Raw genomic sequence first — 15,052 nt, 5'->3', positions numbered from 1 at the left:
GACGACAGCAGCCAGGATGTCAAGGAAGGCCTCCCAGAGCGAGGCCCGCTGAGCTGAGATCCTCCTGTGGAAGGTTGTTGATGGCCCCAAAGGAGGAGAGAGGTGATCCAGGCAGAAGGAATAGCACATGCAGAGGCTCGAGGGAATGGAAATGTGTGGAGGGTCCCTGAGAGGGAAGGGCAGGAGGGGCGATGGGAGGGAAGAACTGGAAGGTCCCTAGCACCTAAGCATTTGACATGGTCCAAATGAAGAGCAGAGTGAAATGCTGGAGAAAAGAACAAATCCAAGCCTCCTCCCACTCCATTCTTTTCCTCTTCATCCAAGCCTGCTCTTGGCAGCTCCTCATCATGGAGGGACCGGTTTCTGAGAACAGCTTGAGGCAGGAGTCCTGGAGGGGTAGGATTCTGCTTGATCAGGATCCAGACCCCCAGTGGAAGGGAGGTCAGAGACACTGTTCTAAGTGCTTCATGTCTTTAATCCACACTCATTTGGTCTCTACAGTGTGTAGTAAATAGATTCTGTTATTCCACCAGTTTTGCAGGTAGGGAAACTAAGGCACTAAGAGGCCAAGATCTGCCCAGAATCTTACAGCTAGTACACTGGGTGAAGGAACCATGCTTTGAATGCAAACAAACTGCCTCCAAGCAGTGTGGGAGCTTGACCACCTACCCTGCGGCCTCGCCCCTGTATGAAGCACTTACTGTGAGAAAGCACAAAGCAAGGGTGTTCCATCCTCACTTCATCTGCCTGACAGTCCTGAGATGTGTTACAGGAATAGCCTCATTTAGACTAAGACTTCACATTTCTCAGGAGGAACCTTCTTACTAAAGTGCAAAAGTTGGCTTTAACATTTATTCAAGGAAGGGTCTATGGGGAATAAACCAGACCTGAGAACAAGGCAGGTTTCCTGCCCCATTGCCCCAGCTCAAGCACAAGGAGCCCGGATGGTTGCTACCAGGCAGTGTAGACAACTCAGGATTAAAGCTGGCAGCCAGGAGGTCTCTTTCTTTGAGCTGGGGGGGAAGGAGAAAGAAGATGGTTTGGTGTCAGTGGTCCTAGAATCAATAACATTGCCACTACTACCAGACCCTGCCTAGCTCTGAGACCTCGGGCAAGTCCTTGAGCCTCTGTGCCTTAATTTCCCCTTGTGAGAGAGATGGTATCTCCTTTGTAGAACTGTTATAAGGATTCAATGAAATGTGAGAGGGATATCTAAAGCCTGGTATGTAATCATGAATGTTAGTATTAAGATGAATAACTGAGGCTCACAAAAGGAATCAGCTCAAGGTCTCACCCAGCGTTCTTTCTGCGTGAACTCTACTTTTGGTAGCTTCCATTTTCATCGATGACTCCAGCACTCTGGCAGTTCCTGCGGTTTAAAACCAGAATCCAGTGTCTTCTTTGATTGGCAAATACTCAGTGATGTGTGGTCTATTACCTGAGCTGCATCCCCGCCATATCTGGCCCCTTCTGTCTCTCCTCTACCCGGCTCAATAGCCTTCTCAAGAACCACAGGTCAGCAAGGGGCCTAGGACTTTATAGGCACTCAGTAAATGTTGAATGAATGGGGTCATGCTCTCTCCAGACACTTTCCTTCTTCATCTGCCCTTCCCCTGTAAAATCCTCTATTCCTGAGATGACATTAAATGCCTTGTCATGCACATACTACCGGCCCCTGTGTGGTCCATCTGCCCAGCTGACTAACCACCATCCTTTCCTCCTATATCCTTCAGTAATTCTCATCCTTTACCTGCCTTTGCTCATTCTGTCCCCTGTGCTAAGGATACCCTTCCCTTCCCTGCCAGGTCCAGTTGGCAAATTTCTAGTCATTTTTAAAAACACTCTTTATGGGAACCTCCCTGGCAGTCCTGTGGTTGGGACTCTGAGATTCTACTCACTGTAGGGGGTGCCGATTTGATCCCTGGTCAGGGAACTAATCCTGTAGGCTGCTCAACGCAGCCAAAAACAAAACAAAACAAAACCAAAAAACACTCTTCATTCATTTCACAGATATGTACTGAGTGCCCACAATGTGCCAGGTACTGTTCTAGACCCTGAAGCTACATCAGGGAGCAGAATAGAAGTCCCTGACCACCCAATCCTGTAGCCTACTGACTACCTGGCCGCAGGAACATCTAACCCAGTTAGAGGCTAGCTAGGGAGTAGGGGAGGGTGTCTGCAGCTCCAGCAGCAACCCCTTCCGAGAATTCTTTGCCCAACACCTCCCCTTCCATCCTCAGCAGTGGCCGCCTCCTCCCTGGTATCCCCTCTGTACCAGGACACTGCCTGAAAGGCTATATTTATGGGTCTGTTTGGCTTCCCTGGTGACTCAGAGGGTAAAGAGTCTGCCTGCAATGTGAGAGACTGGGTTTGATCCCTGGGTGGGGAAGATCCCCTGGAGAAGGAAATGGCAACCCACTCCAGTATTTTTGCCTGGAGAATCCCATGGACAGAGGAACCTGGTGGGCTAGTGTCCATAGGGTTGCCAAGAGTTGGACACGACTGAGCAACTTCACTTTTTCTTTTCTTTCTTACCAAAGATGCCTAGGACTGTGTTGTAACTGTATCATGGTGTCTGAAGTCTTCATTGGAAGGAAGAAAAGAAAGAGATTCCTGGGAGGTGGGACAGGCTGGTTTCAGGGGGGAGGTCGTGATGCTATTGGCAAATGGGAATTCACCCCTTCCACACCCACAGAGCTCACGCCCTGGCTGGAATTCTGCCTCAGCTCTTGAAATGACCAAAACCCAGCTCCGGCACTCTTTAACCCTACTGGAGAGGATGCTCAGCACTTAGAGCGCTTCTGTGGCTCTTGGCCTCCCCATCTCGGTCTCCCCGGGGCATCAGTCAGTTTCACTGAGGAGCCAGGCCGTGGGGCAAAATGAGCACAAACCCTTGGCCTTTCACAGAGAAGGGATGTCATTTAATGCCACCATCTCCCCACAGTGGTATTGCTAACCTCCTTTTCAGATGAAAAAACCTAGAGATCAGCGGTTATGTGATGTGCCCACAGTCACCAACCAGTGGCGGATTTCCCCAAAATTACAGAAGTCCCCAGGAAAGGGTACTGTCATAGCATCCTAGAATGTTCCTTCAGAGATGTTTGTAACTGTGTGATTGTCAGTTTTCCCCTAGGCTCCTCCCATAGATGGCAATCTCCTTGAAGTCAGAATGTTTCCTTTCTGCTGCCTCTCATATCTGGTGCCCTGATCCTGTCTGCCATATAGCCACACTCGTGACACGTGCTGATGAAACACATGAGTCCATACAGTAAGCATCATCTCAGCCTCCCTGGCCTTTTACAGATTAAGCCCAGAGGATGGAAGTGACTTGGCCTCAGCCTGCATTAGGGCTGGGTCTGCTGCTGCCCCAATTCCTTTCTCCCTCCCTTCCCTTCATCAGGAAGATGAGGACTGCAGCACTTCAGGTGCTCAGAGTCCCAGGGGGTGTCTCTAAAGAGAAGGGATCATAATTCCCTGCAGAACCAGTGGGAGATGCATGGCAGTAGGGAGGAAACCATCCTCCCAGACTGCACCAAGACCACACAGGAAACTGGAACCAGCCCCTATCCTCTGCCTCCTTGACCACTGACTCAGTAAGTAATGACGGAAAAGTACTTTGCAAATGAACAGGTGTCTCAAAAGGAGAAATCAGTTATTTCATCCCAGCTCTGGGCTCACCAAAACCATGCAGACTCTCTTCCACCACCCACTCATCCATCATCCCCCCATTCATACTGAGACAGTGGGTGGTGGTCATCAGCCAGGAATGCCACTCACTACTGTGTGACTTTGGGCAGAATTCTTCATATCGCTATGCCTTGGTGCTCTTTCATAAAATGGGCACAATAACAGTATTCATCTCAGAGTGGTGGTATGAGAATTTGAATTAATATACGTAAATGACTCAGAGCAGTGCCTGGCACACAGTATGTGCTACAGAAGTGTGGGTTTCTATTACTCTGTGCTAAAGCACTGAGAATACACCTCACTGTCTCATTGGCCCTTCTCCTGTGGCTTCTGTTGTATTATTACAGATGCCAAGGCTCTGAACAAACATGCACTCCTCCCCTGGGTACCAGTACTGTCTCAGGTACTCAAGGTCAGTGCTCCAGCGATTCTTTCCTTCTTGCCCACACCATCAATGCTTACCTGCAGACTTGCTAATCCTCATCAGCGCACACACACACACACACACACACACACACACACACACTCATCTCCTGAGCCCACATCCTCCTCCAGCTACTGTCCTGCTACTTTGTTCCTCTTTAGGGCAAAAACACTCAAAAAAGTTGAATATACACACCGCCTTCAAATCCTCTCGTCTCTCTAGCTCTTGGAGTCACTCTGATCAAGTTCACATCACCCACTCCCAGAAGCGCTCTTGTTTAAGTCACAGGAACCTTTCACCATAAATCCAATGGCTGAGTCTCAGTTCAGATCTGAATGGTCCCACAGCAGCTGGTGACACACCAGTCACCTCCTCCTTCATGAAGCCCTTTCTGCCCTTGGCTTTTACAGCCTATGGTCTTCCGAGTGCCCTGCTATCTGGGTGACTTCACCTCAGTCTGCTTTGCAGTTCCTCCATGTCTGCCCAGGCATTTTACAGGAGGTCCCGGATTCAGTCCTTAGCCTTCTCTTCTGTAACTGCCCTCATGCCTGTATCATCTCCTGCAGCGTCCTGGCTTCAAATACCCTCTCCCCACAGTTGGGTCCCAGTGTCTACCACCAGCCCAGGCTCTTCCGTGCCAGCTCAACACCTCCACGTGGATGTCTTGATGCATCTCACATGGCCTAAAACATCTTGAGGTTTATAAAAATCAGCTTCCTGACTCCTGCCTCACCACACATCCCCCACCTGCTCCTCTTGCCACATTTCCCACCTTGGATAATGATAGCTCAATCTTTCCCTTTGCTTGGGTCCAAATCCTAGGAGTCATTCTTAACTCCTCTCACTTTGCCACACGGCCTTTCCAATCTGTCAGCAAATACTGTTGGCTCTCCCCTCGAAAGAGGTTCAGAGTCTGACCGCGTCTTAACCATCCCTTGCTGCCCAAATCCAGGCACCGTTGCCTCGCCCCTGAGTTTTCATCAGTTCTCCGCAGGAGTCTCCCTGCTTCCATCCTTGTCCCCCTTGGCTGTTTTCGGCACAGTCCCCAGAGAAATCCTGTTAACATAAGAGACCGGTCATATGACTCCTCTGCTCAGAACCCTCCAATGGCCCCCATTACAAACAGAATAAAAGGTGGAGTCAGCACAGGAGCCCCTCAGGTCCTGTAGGCCCTGCCCCTGCCCCCGCCCCCTCCACCTTGCTCCTGAGACCCGTCCGGGCCTGGCGCACTGCACCTTGGGAGGCGGCCACAGCTGGCCAGCTTCTCTCACATCTTTGCTCCAGGCCACCTTCTCAGGGAGGCCCAACCGGACACCTGCTTCAATGTGTGCCTCTTCACCCCACACCTCTCTCTCTCCCACTCTGCTCCCCGCCTCCCTGGCACGCGGGGTCTCTCCTCCTGGGCCTCCCATCAGCCCTCCCTGGAATGTGAGCTCCTGGCCAGCAGCGGGTGAGGACAGCCTTGTTTCCTGCCTGTTGCGTGTAGTCAGCATGCAGTCCGTGTTTAATAAATGAAGGAGTCTTCTGTTGGCTTGTCTTCCTCTGTTTGTCGTGAGGGAAGAAGCTGGCTCTTCATGAGTGTGTTTTTCCCAGACCCAGCAGAGAGCCTTGCTGCAGCCCCTCAGGGGGCTTTGTCAGAGGAAAGAAGGAGAAATGAAGCGAGTAGCCGCTTGGGGTCGGGCTGGGCTGTGTCAGCCATGTTCTTCCAAGAGCCATCTTTCTTCTCTGTGTACTGGGCTCATGTGTGGGCTCCACTCAGGAAGACACACCTCCACTCTTCTCCCGGTAGGGGCTGCCTGCCCACAAACCCAGGACCTGCCGTCTGTCAGCGTCCATTCAGATGCCTTTCCCTCCCCCATGAGGCCCCTCCTGAGACCCTGGTCAGGCAGCTTCTCTCTGACCCTCAGTAACCTTTCCAGCTCCAGCCTCGCCTCACCAGGTGTCCCATGAGTCAGCAGGAGGGACTCTCTCTCACACCTCCAGACAGGGTGGAGATGATTCCCTGGATAGGAAGTGGCCATTCTCCAGCTGCCTGCGAGGAGAATGTCTCCAGAAGCTTTCCCTCCACTTTTACCCTTGGGCAGAGAAAACCTGCTCTCCCCAGGGCTTCACCATGGTGGGAACACATGGGACTTCTCTTCCGAGGGCTGCTATTTCCTCAGTGAGATGGGAAGCAAGGTCTCCAGCTGGAAGTGATGATGGAGAAGGAGGGCTTGGAGCTTGAGGGATAGAGAAGAAAGTTGGAAACAGTTGAGACTGGGAGAATGACCAGAAAATAAATAGTAGCTCGCCAGACACAATTATGGGCTTCCCTGGTGGCTCAGAGGTTAAAGCGTCTGCCTGGAATGCTGGAGACCCAGGTTCAACCCCTGGGTCGGGAAGATCCCCTGGAGAAGAAAATGGCAACCCACTCCAATACTCTTGCCTGGAGAATCCCATGGAGGGAGGAACCTGGTAGGCTACAGCCCATGGGGTCTCAAAGAGTTGGACACGACTGAGCGACTTCACTCACTCACTCAGACACAATTAGTGTGTTTGCACGTTTTTCTCTGGCTGTGGTGAATGGCACAGGTAGGGCAGCCGAGTGGGTGGAGGGCCACTTTTAGTCAGGTTGGGGCTTTGCCCAGCAGTACAGTGAGTCACATGGGAACAAGAGAAACTGTAGGTCAGGGAGGGACTGGGATGAAAATGACAATACAAGAGTTAAAAGACTGTCGTAAGGAAATCCAGTGGCCCAAAGGCTTAGGCTTGCTGGGAAGAGTCTGACAAGCATTTGGGATTGGGACAGTCCCAGAATGTTTTTGCCAGAATGTTCAGGAACATTTTTCCCTGACCTACCCCTTTCCAGTGCAGACCTGTCTCTTCTGTCTGTTCCCATAGCACCCTATGCTCACCTCTGCTGTATTTTAGTACTTGATTTACTCGTACGTCTTCCTTCTGGACTGCAAGCACTTGAAGGGAGGAGCCAGGCCTCATATTTCTTTAGATCCCAAGGCCAGACCCAAGAAAAAGCTCATTAGCAACCACTGACTGATTGACTGAGTAAATTCATTTGATAGAAACCAGACCATGTTCTGTATAATAATACATCCTCGCTTTTATATGGCAATTTGCAGTTTGGAAAGCAATTTCACATCTATGATCTTATTTTAACTTTACAATGACCCTGCAAGATGGCAACTTATTCACTCACTCATTCATTCCTTCAGCTGGGGAAGAACACTTATTCTGTCAGGAACTGTTCTAAGCACTCAGAATGCAGGAGCAAATGAAACAGACAGAAGTCCCTGCTCTCGTGGAGCTTGCACTTCTGCAGAAGACAACACCTATTTTATAGATGGGCAGACTGAGATTCCCTCAGGGAGGCTAAGCAACTCGGCGATGCTCACAGGACTTGCAGGTAAGAGAACCCAAATTAGGACAGAGGGCTGTCTGACTCCAAGCACAGAAAAGGCATTTTTCAGCCACACCAGTCACCTCAAGGGATGGTCGGCTCATATATGAGATGTCTTTTTTTTCCCCCCTAACTTAACAACAAATAAAAAGGAGCCTTGGCAGAAATCCACACCCCGGGACTACCTTGGAACTCCTTCCCTTGTCTGGTGTGTGTTTAACAAAGACGTGAGAATTACCTGCCAGGTCTCTTCTTGCCAGAGCCCACGACAGAAGCCACACAACACTGTCAGCACGGGCGTCTGCTTGTGTGCAAACCCGCAGGCATTTTTAGCAACTTTGGGGAACATAAAGAAAGCTGTTGGTTTTGTTTGCACATATTTTTCGCCTCTGCAAGAAGGCTTCTCACCAAGCGGCAGCCTCAGAGTTGTCTTTTATTTGATCTCAAGACACACAATGTCTTTATATCTCACCAGAAGCTGCAGCTGGCAGATACCTTCACCTGCACTTGGATCCCACACACAAAAAATAAGTCTGGTAGTAAAAGTTCCTGCCTCTCGAGGTGGTTACAGGGATTAACTGAGGTCCTGTGGAAATTTCAGCCATCTGTAAAGCTGTGTGCCTGGGGGGAGCACTGAGGTGAAGGTCAGTGGAGGCAGCCTAGGGAGGAGAGGGCTTTACAACAATCTGAAGGATCTGGGTTGGAACCCAGCTGTATCACTTAAGACTGCAGAAACACTGGCAAGTAACTAATCACCCTCCCTCCTCCAGCCTCAGTCTACCTCCTCCGTAGAATGGTGGCATATACCCCAAAGGATTGTTCTGGTATTAACAGTGCTGTGTATATAGTGTCTGAGCCTGAACCTGCAAGTAGTAATTGTCCAGTAAATGGCTCAAGGTGTTCATTAGTGTCATTATTGCTATTAGTATATAAGGGGAAATGTCAACAACGGTTTTAAGAATTTTAGGTTGTGAATTCCCTGAGGCAAGCATGTATGGCTGGATACCTGATGCCCCAGACTCCATCTGGAAGTTAGAAACTGCTAGTGAAGTATGGGGAACTGGATTAGATGACGTCCAAATCCCTGAGAGTGATAGCTCAGGCTTGAACAAGAACACGTGTCCACTGCACATGATTGCAGGACAGCCTTATCTTTGTGTGACTTTATGCCTCATGTAGACTTATGAGGCGGCTCAATAGTCAAATGACTCGCCTAAGTTCACAAAGTTCGTGGGTGGCAGAACAAGGCCTGGAACCCAAAGGCAACAACTGCGGAGCCCACACCCTTAACCCCTGCCCTGCACTGCCAGGAAGAGCTCTGGTTTGAGGTTTTCCTTTTTTCTGACCTACTTGAGTTCCTGGCCCTCTGGTTGTCTCTCATACTTCCAGCAGGAAGAGTCAATGTCCTCTCTCTAGACGCTTAAGTAAAAGATCCGCACAACAGCCTGTGCTACTGTGTCGGGTGTTGGCTTGGGTTGTGCTGTGTCCCCATAAAGGTGGGTACTGGGCATGGAAAGGGAGGCCACCATCCCACAGCTGTGGCCATCCCTTCCTGGGAAGTGCCCAGCCCCTCTGGAAGCAGATGTCATCCCCTGCCGCCAACGGACACAGGGATACCCACTTATGCCAATCTCGTGGAACTAAGTGCTGGCACCCAGACCTGAAGGGGAGAAGAGGTGAGGCGGACCTGCTCCAAGAAGTCCCTGTCAGGGGCAGGGGGCGGGGAGGGGCGGTGGTGCCTGGGGGTGGGGGTGGGGAGTCGAGGACAGCATCCAGGCATATGGAGAAACCAAATTCCTCCTCTGCTCTCAAACTATCAGCCACTCACATTGCGGACATCACATGGATATTCCTGACACCCTGCTCTACAACCCCACATCTCCATGCAGAATCGTGGCTCCTCCCTCCAGGAATGGGAGAAGCTTGCCCAGCATCACATACCCATCAGCAGTGGAGTCAGGATGACCATTGTCCTCATTCCCAGGCTCATGGTCTTCCTGTAGCATGATGTCAGGAGACGGAGATCAAATCCCAAAAGAACTGTTTAAAGGACTATGTGAGTTACGGGTTTGAGTGGCACAACACATCCAGTAAGACGTCTGTTTCTAAGGTGAGAGCCACTAAGTTTGAATTTCAGTCCTGCCACTAGGCTGATGACCTTGGACAAGTCACGTAACGTCCTAGAACTTCCAAGAGGAGGAATGCCCCTGCTTTGCTGTGGGCATGAGAGGATATAGAGCATATAAAGCTCTTGGCCCACTTCTGGGCAACAGTGAGAGATCACAACACATTAGCTTTCCTTCTTCCTTCATTCTCCAAACATTGATTGGACATGAAAAAGGGCACATTTGCATACAATGTTTCATTCAATACTGACAATGCTCTAAGGCAGGAATTAAGAGCCCTGTTAAGAACTGATGCTTTCAAATTGTAGTGCTGGAGAAGACTCTTGAGAGTCCCTTGGCCTGCAAGGAGATCAAACCAGTCAATCCTAAAGGAAATAAACCTTGATTATTCATTAGAAGGACTGTTGCTGAAGCCAAAGCTCCAATATTTTGGCCACCTGATTCAAAGAGCCAACTCATTGGAAAAGACCCTGATGCTGGGAAAGACTGAAGGCAGGAGAAGAAGGGGGTGACAGACGATGGGATAGTTGGATGGCATCACTGATTCAATGGACATGAATTTGAGCAAACTCTGGGAGATAGAAGAGGGCAGCAAAGCCTGGAATGCTGCAGTCCATGGGGTCGCAAAGAGTCAAACGTGACTTAGTGAACAAAGAGCAACAGCCTTATGCAGGTGAATGAACGCAGCACCAGAAAGGTTAGGTGACCTGTCCAAGGTCTCTTAACTGGTATCAATAAGTGCGGGCCCCAATTCTCTGGCTCCAGAGCCCTTGTTTTCTATACTAGTTTGTGAGATATGTTTTATTGTTGTTTTAATCAAAGGGTGGTGTTGATGATCTAGTAGAACTCTACAAATTGTGGCCTCAAGTGTCCAACTGTGAGATTCCTATGGTTCTCATTATCTGCCACAGAGCCTTCCTTCCTTCGAAGAACAAGTTTCCTCCAAACATGATTCTCTTAGCACCTGCTTCAGAATTAGCAGGAAGTCTCCTAAAGATGCAAGTTCCAAGGTCCAGGGCCCGGAGCCACTGACCCAGACAGCTCTGTCCCTGTCTACCCAGCTTTCCAGCTGATTCTAAAACACACTTAGGTTTGAACAACACTGCCTTGAGGAGTCAGTAATCCAGTAAACACTGGTTGAATGGAGAGAGAAGACAGGTTTTCAAAAAGTAAAACTCAAACATACAAACAAGCTTGGAAAGTCACCCATGTGTTAGGATCAGAGCATAGCCATCAGGGAGCAGCAGGACCTGGGCTGGGGAGAAGAGGACACTAGACACTGAGAGAGCAGAATGGGTGACCCCCAAGCATCCTAGTTGTAGAGTCAATGGGGGTTCAGGCCTGGGGGAGCAGATAGCAATGCAAGTTGTATGGCAAAGCCACCAGGGGTATCCCTCAACGACAGGAAAAGTATCATGTCAGCCAGACCCCCAGCAGGTGATAGGGAAGGGCCAGGGAAGAAAGAAGAAGTCACCAAGCCTGCCCTTCTGGGAAACTGGCTGGAGGAAAAAGCAGGAGCCAGGGCTCTAGCAGAGATATAAGGCAAGATCTCCTCATAAGGCAAAACACCAGCCTAAAGGTCTAGAGCACAAGGTCAGAGAGGAGCAGGGAGAGCTTGATGCAAACATCTGAGCCAAAGTCTCAAGGATACGGCAGGGCAGCATCCAGAAAAGGAAGTCAAGAGAGTCCAACAGTGGTTGCAGGGCTGCTGACGTAGGGAGTCAGGCACAAAACTGAAGTCTGCAACCCCACCCCCATACACCACCCAGTTTAGCCACTCTTTCCAGAGTGTATCACTTGCCTGAAGCACACAAGGATGTATTTCAATACTGGTCCTGCCATGAGCTGCCTGATCTCAGTCAAGTTCTTTCTTGACTCTGGACCTCTGTTCTCTCTCTGATCCAACCTCCAGGATCTACTGTCTGATGATCTGAGGTGAAGCTGATGTAATAATGATAGAGGCAAAGTGCACAATAAGTGTAACGTACCTGAATCATCCCAAAACCTTCCCTCCCACCCCCAATCTGTGGGAAAATTGTCTTCCACGAAACTGGTCCCTGGTGCCCAGTGGGAACTGCTGTGATACAGGAGGGACCATACTTGCTGACTCCCACATGCCTATCAACTCTTACATCGACCTCCCAGCAAATCTGTGAATATTAACTACTGAATCTGTGCACAAGCCAGACCACACATGTTCCTTGAACCCATCGTCTTGCTAGTTTCTATCTGATGGGCATCTGCCCATCTTCTGAGCCCAAGCCCAACCAGGAGACAAGTCCTTGGTGAATTTCAAACAAAGGTTTCTTCCACTGATCAGTCTGATTTGCCCTGGTTCTGCCACATGACAATAGAGTTGCCTGGGTGACAGCAGAGAGCTCTCCTGGAGGGCAGGGGAGTATGTACAGGCTCATCTTTAGTTAATACAATAACAACAGGAAAAAAAAAAAGTGGGGGGAGGAAGGATTCCTCAGCACAGAGCACTTCTTGGTGGGCTGTCCATGTTTGGGAGGAAAATAGAAGCGCTCTGCTCAAGTGACAGTCGGGAGGGAGGAGGGGGTCATATGAGAGCACTTGGCTAATCTGGAAAGTTATGAAATGATGGGAGCATGCTGGTCCACTCACTTGGAAAATGCAAAGGAGATAAAAACAAAGCCACACCACAAACTGTTTCCAGGTCAGGTGGCAGCAGAAGGAAGGAACAGATTCTTGCCTATTGTGGCAAAATTGACTAAATTTTGCAAGATGATAGAAAGGGCCTCTTAAATGCTCAGGGTGGCAATGGGAGGGTGGGAGAAAAAAGGGAGAGAGAAAAGGGGTCTTTGGAAGCCACCCAGCTCTGCTAAGTACATGTCCTGAGATTGAGGACAGAGTATGTCACCTCCCTGAGCCTTAGTTTCTTGGATATAAATGTGAATATTCCTGAAATTTACTAGACAACTTAAAGATAACTGTATATCACAACTCATAGATCCTAGGATACAGATTGCGATCTCTGAAATTAGAACATGTCTTGTAATCTATGACATTTTAGAGTTTATGAGATAGTAGTGTGTAGAATGCCCAACAGTGGACACTCAGGAACTATGAGCGAATATTCTCTAGTAAACGCCAGAGGATGGGTCGAGTAGCGCATCCTGCAATGCAATTAAGGCAGCTCACAGAAATGCCACGGCGGCCAGGTGGCTGAGGAATGGGAGCCACATCTTTTGTTCATGGCACACAGTTCATGACCTGTCAGGTAAACATGTATACCTGAAGGGCCCTCAGAGTCATTTCAAATCGAAGAGTCCAGATTCCTCAGACGGCATATCAGCTGCCATAACACTCGCTGTTGTTGTTCAGTGGCTAAGTCGCATCTGACTCTGCAATCCCACGGACTGCAGTATACCAAGCTCCTCTGTCCTCCACTATCTCCCGAGCCATAACACTACCACCCACCAAAGAGTGTCCTCTTCTCTGACTCCAAGCTCAGGACATGTGATTTCTCATTATCTACAAAATGAAATCCACAACATGTCTGATCAAACTCAAGTCATCTGCCAAGGTTAGAACCATCCAGAACCACTCAGCGTTCTTAGAACTGCTTTGCTCCCCACCTCTCGTGCTTTGTGTGCTCTCTTCTTTCTCCCTGGAATGCCTCCTTTTTTATCCTCCCTCCTTTCCTTCTCCTGTGCTGGGGACATTGTATACAGCGGGACAGATTGATGTGGCTCTTTCCTGCCTGCAGATTACCGAGAACTTGGCAGGGAAGAATGTTAGACAAGTGATAAAAACATGGTACAGAATCTGCTTGCAATGTGGGAGACCCGGATTCAATCCTTGGGTTGGGAAGATCCCCTGGAGAAGGAAATGGCAACCCACTCCAGTATTCTTGCTTGGAGAATCCCAAGCAAGAATAAGAAATTCCATGGACAGAGGAGCCCGGAGGGCTACAGTCCATGGGGTCACAAAAGAGTCAGACACGACTTAGCGACTGAACAATAATGAGGGTAAGGACAGGGTGCAAGGAGTGCTGAGACCAGAAATGGTGAACCTATCCTTACCACCCGACACCACCCTGCCCTCCTTTGAGGCAGAGATCAGCAACCCATCTTTGGTGACGCTGTCTGGGACCTCTCCAATCTGGCAGACTTCTCCAAGGTGGAGGCAGCACCTGTCACTCTGGGTCTGTGAATGTCTGAATCCCATTTCTAGACCATGAGCTCCTTCAGGAGCTTACTTCCTAGCAGGACAGCAGGAACAGAATAGGGGCTCAAGAAATGCCTGCTAAATAGAGATCAATGGGAAAAAAATGTTTATCTTGTGATTGATGGATTTCTCCAAAGGACAAATCTTACCGCAGATGTAAATAACAAAATGCATTTTAACTCCCCTCCTCTGAGCCTTGGTGTCTATATCTTTGAAATGGAAAAATTAGTAATCAGTGCTTTTCTTTACAACAAAATTCCCATTCTCTCTCTCTCTTTCTCTCCCTCCCTCCTTCCCTTCCTCTCTCTTCTCTCTCTCTCACTACTGAAAACTTTTCTTGAAGTGAAATCTTACTCAAAGCCCAATATGTAATGTAAATAAAGTCTGAGCCTCTCTGAAGTGAGACATGGCATCTGACCCTTCAAAGCTCACCTCTGCTCTCCCTGTTCCAGAAAGCAAGCAGTTGGACACCCTCTGAAGCCCTCCTCATCGCTAAGGCTAAGCCAGGCTCTAATTACATCAAGAAGTCAGGTTCACTGGGAACAGATGTTACAGCCAGAAGATAATGTTCAATATTGACTGAGTGCTAATATACGTCAGAACAGCTGGTCCCTTTTAAAAATTATCTTACTTCCTCTTTTCTCTTTCCATTCTTCTCTCTTTGCCCCCAATTCTTCATTTTCCAGTTAAAAATAATTATGTATTGTTAGCTGCCTTAAATACACTTGGAGAATGAGTTATAAATAGAAATAAATACAAAGTGAGGTGTTTGTGTAATCCTCACAACAAACCTGTGGGGTTGGTTTTAGTAATTCTGTTTCATGACTGAGATCTGTGGGGCTCAGAGAGGAAGAGAAGTTGCCCAAGATCATTCCAGCAAGGGGGTGAACACCATCCCAACTCCCACGCCCTGGGCACTTCCCCCGCCCAACAGCACGCTCACTGAGAGGTGCAGGCTCACTAATTTATGTAACCCCAAGAAAACCCCATGAGACAAGCACTGTTGCTATAGCCACATCACAAGCAAGTGTTAGAGACGTGAAGTAGCTTGTCCATAACCAGACAATCAATAAAAGCTGAACCAGCCTTGAACCAAGTCTGGGTGATGCCTAAGCCTGAGCTAGTACCCAATGCAGAGCCCCCATTCCTGTCTCCAAAGGCCTGGCTCTGACTTCCCTCCCCACTTTGAAGAGGCTGTTGGTGCTGTTCCAGCTGGAGCTTGGGGAGATG

This window comes from Capra hircus, chromosome 3 (assembly GCF_001704415.2).
Source record: "Capra hircus breed San Clemente chromosome 3, ASM170441v1, whole genome shotgun sequence".
NCBI classification, from domain to species: Eukaryota; Metazoa; Chordata; class Mammalia; order Artiodactyla; family Bovidae; genus Capra; species Capra hircus.
This window is presented reverse-complemented; position numbering follows the sequence as displayed.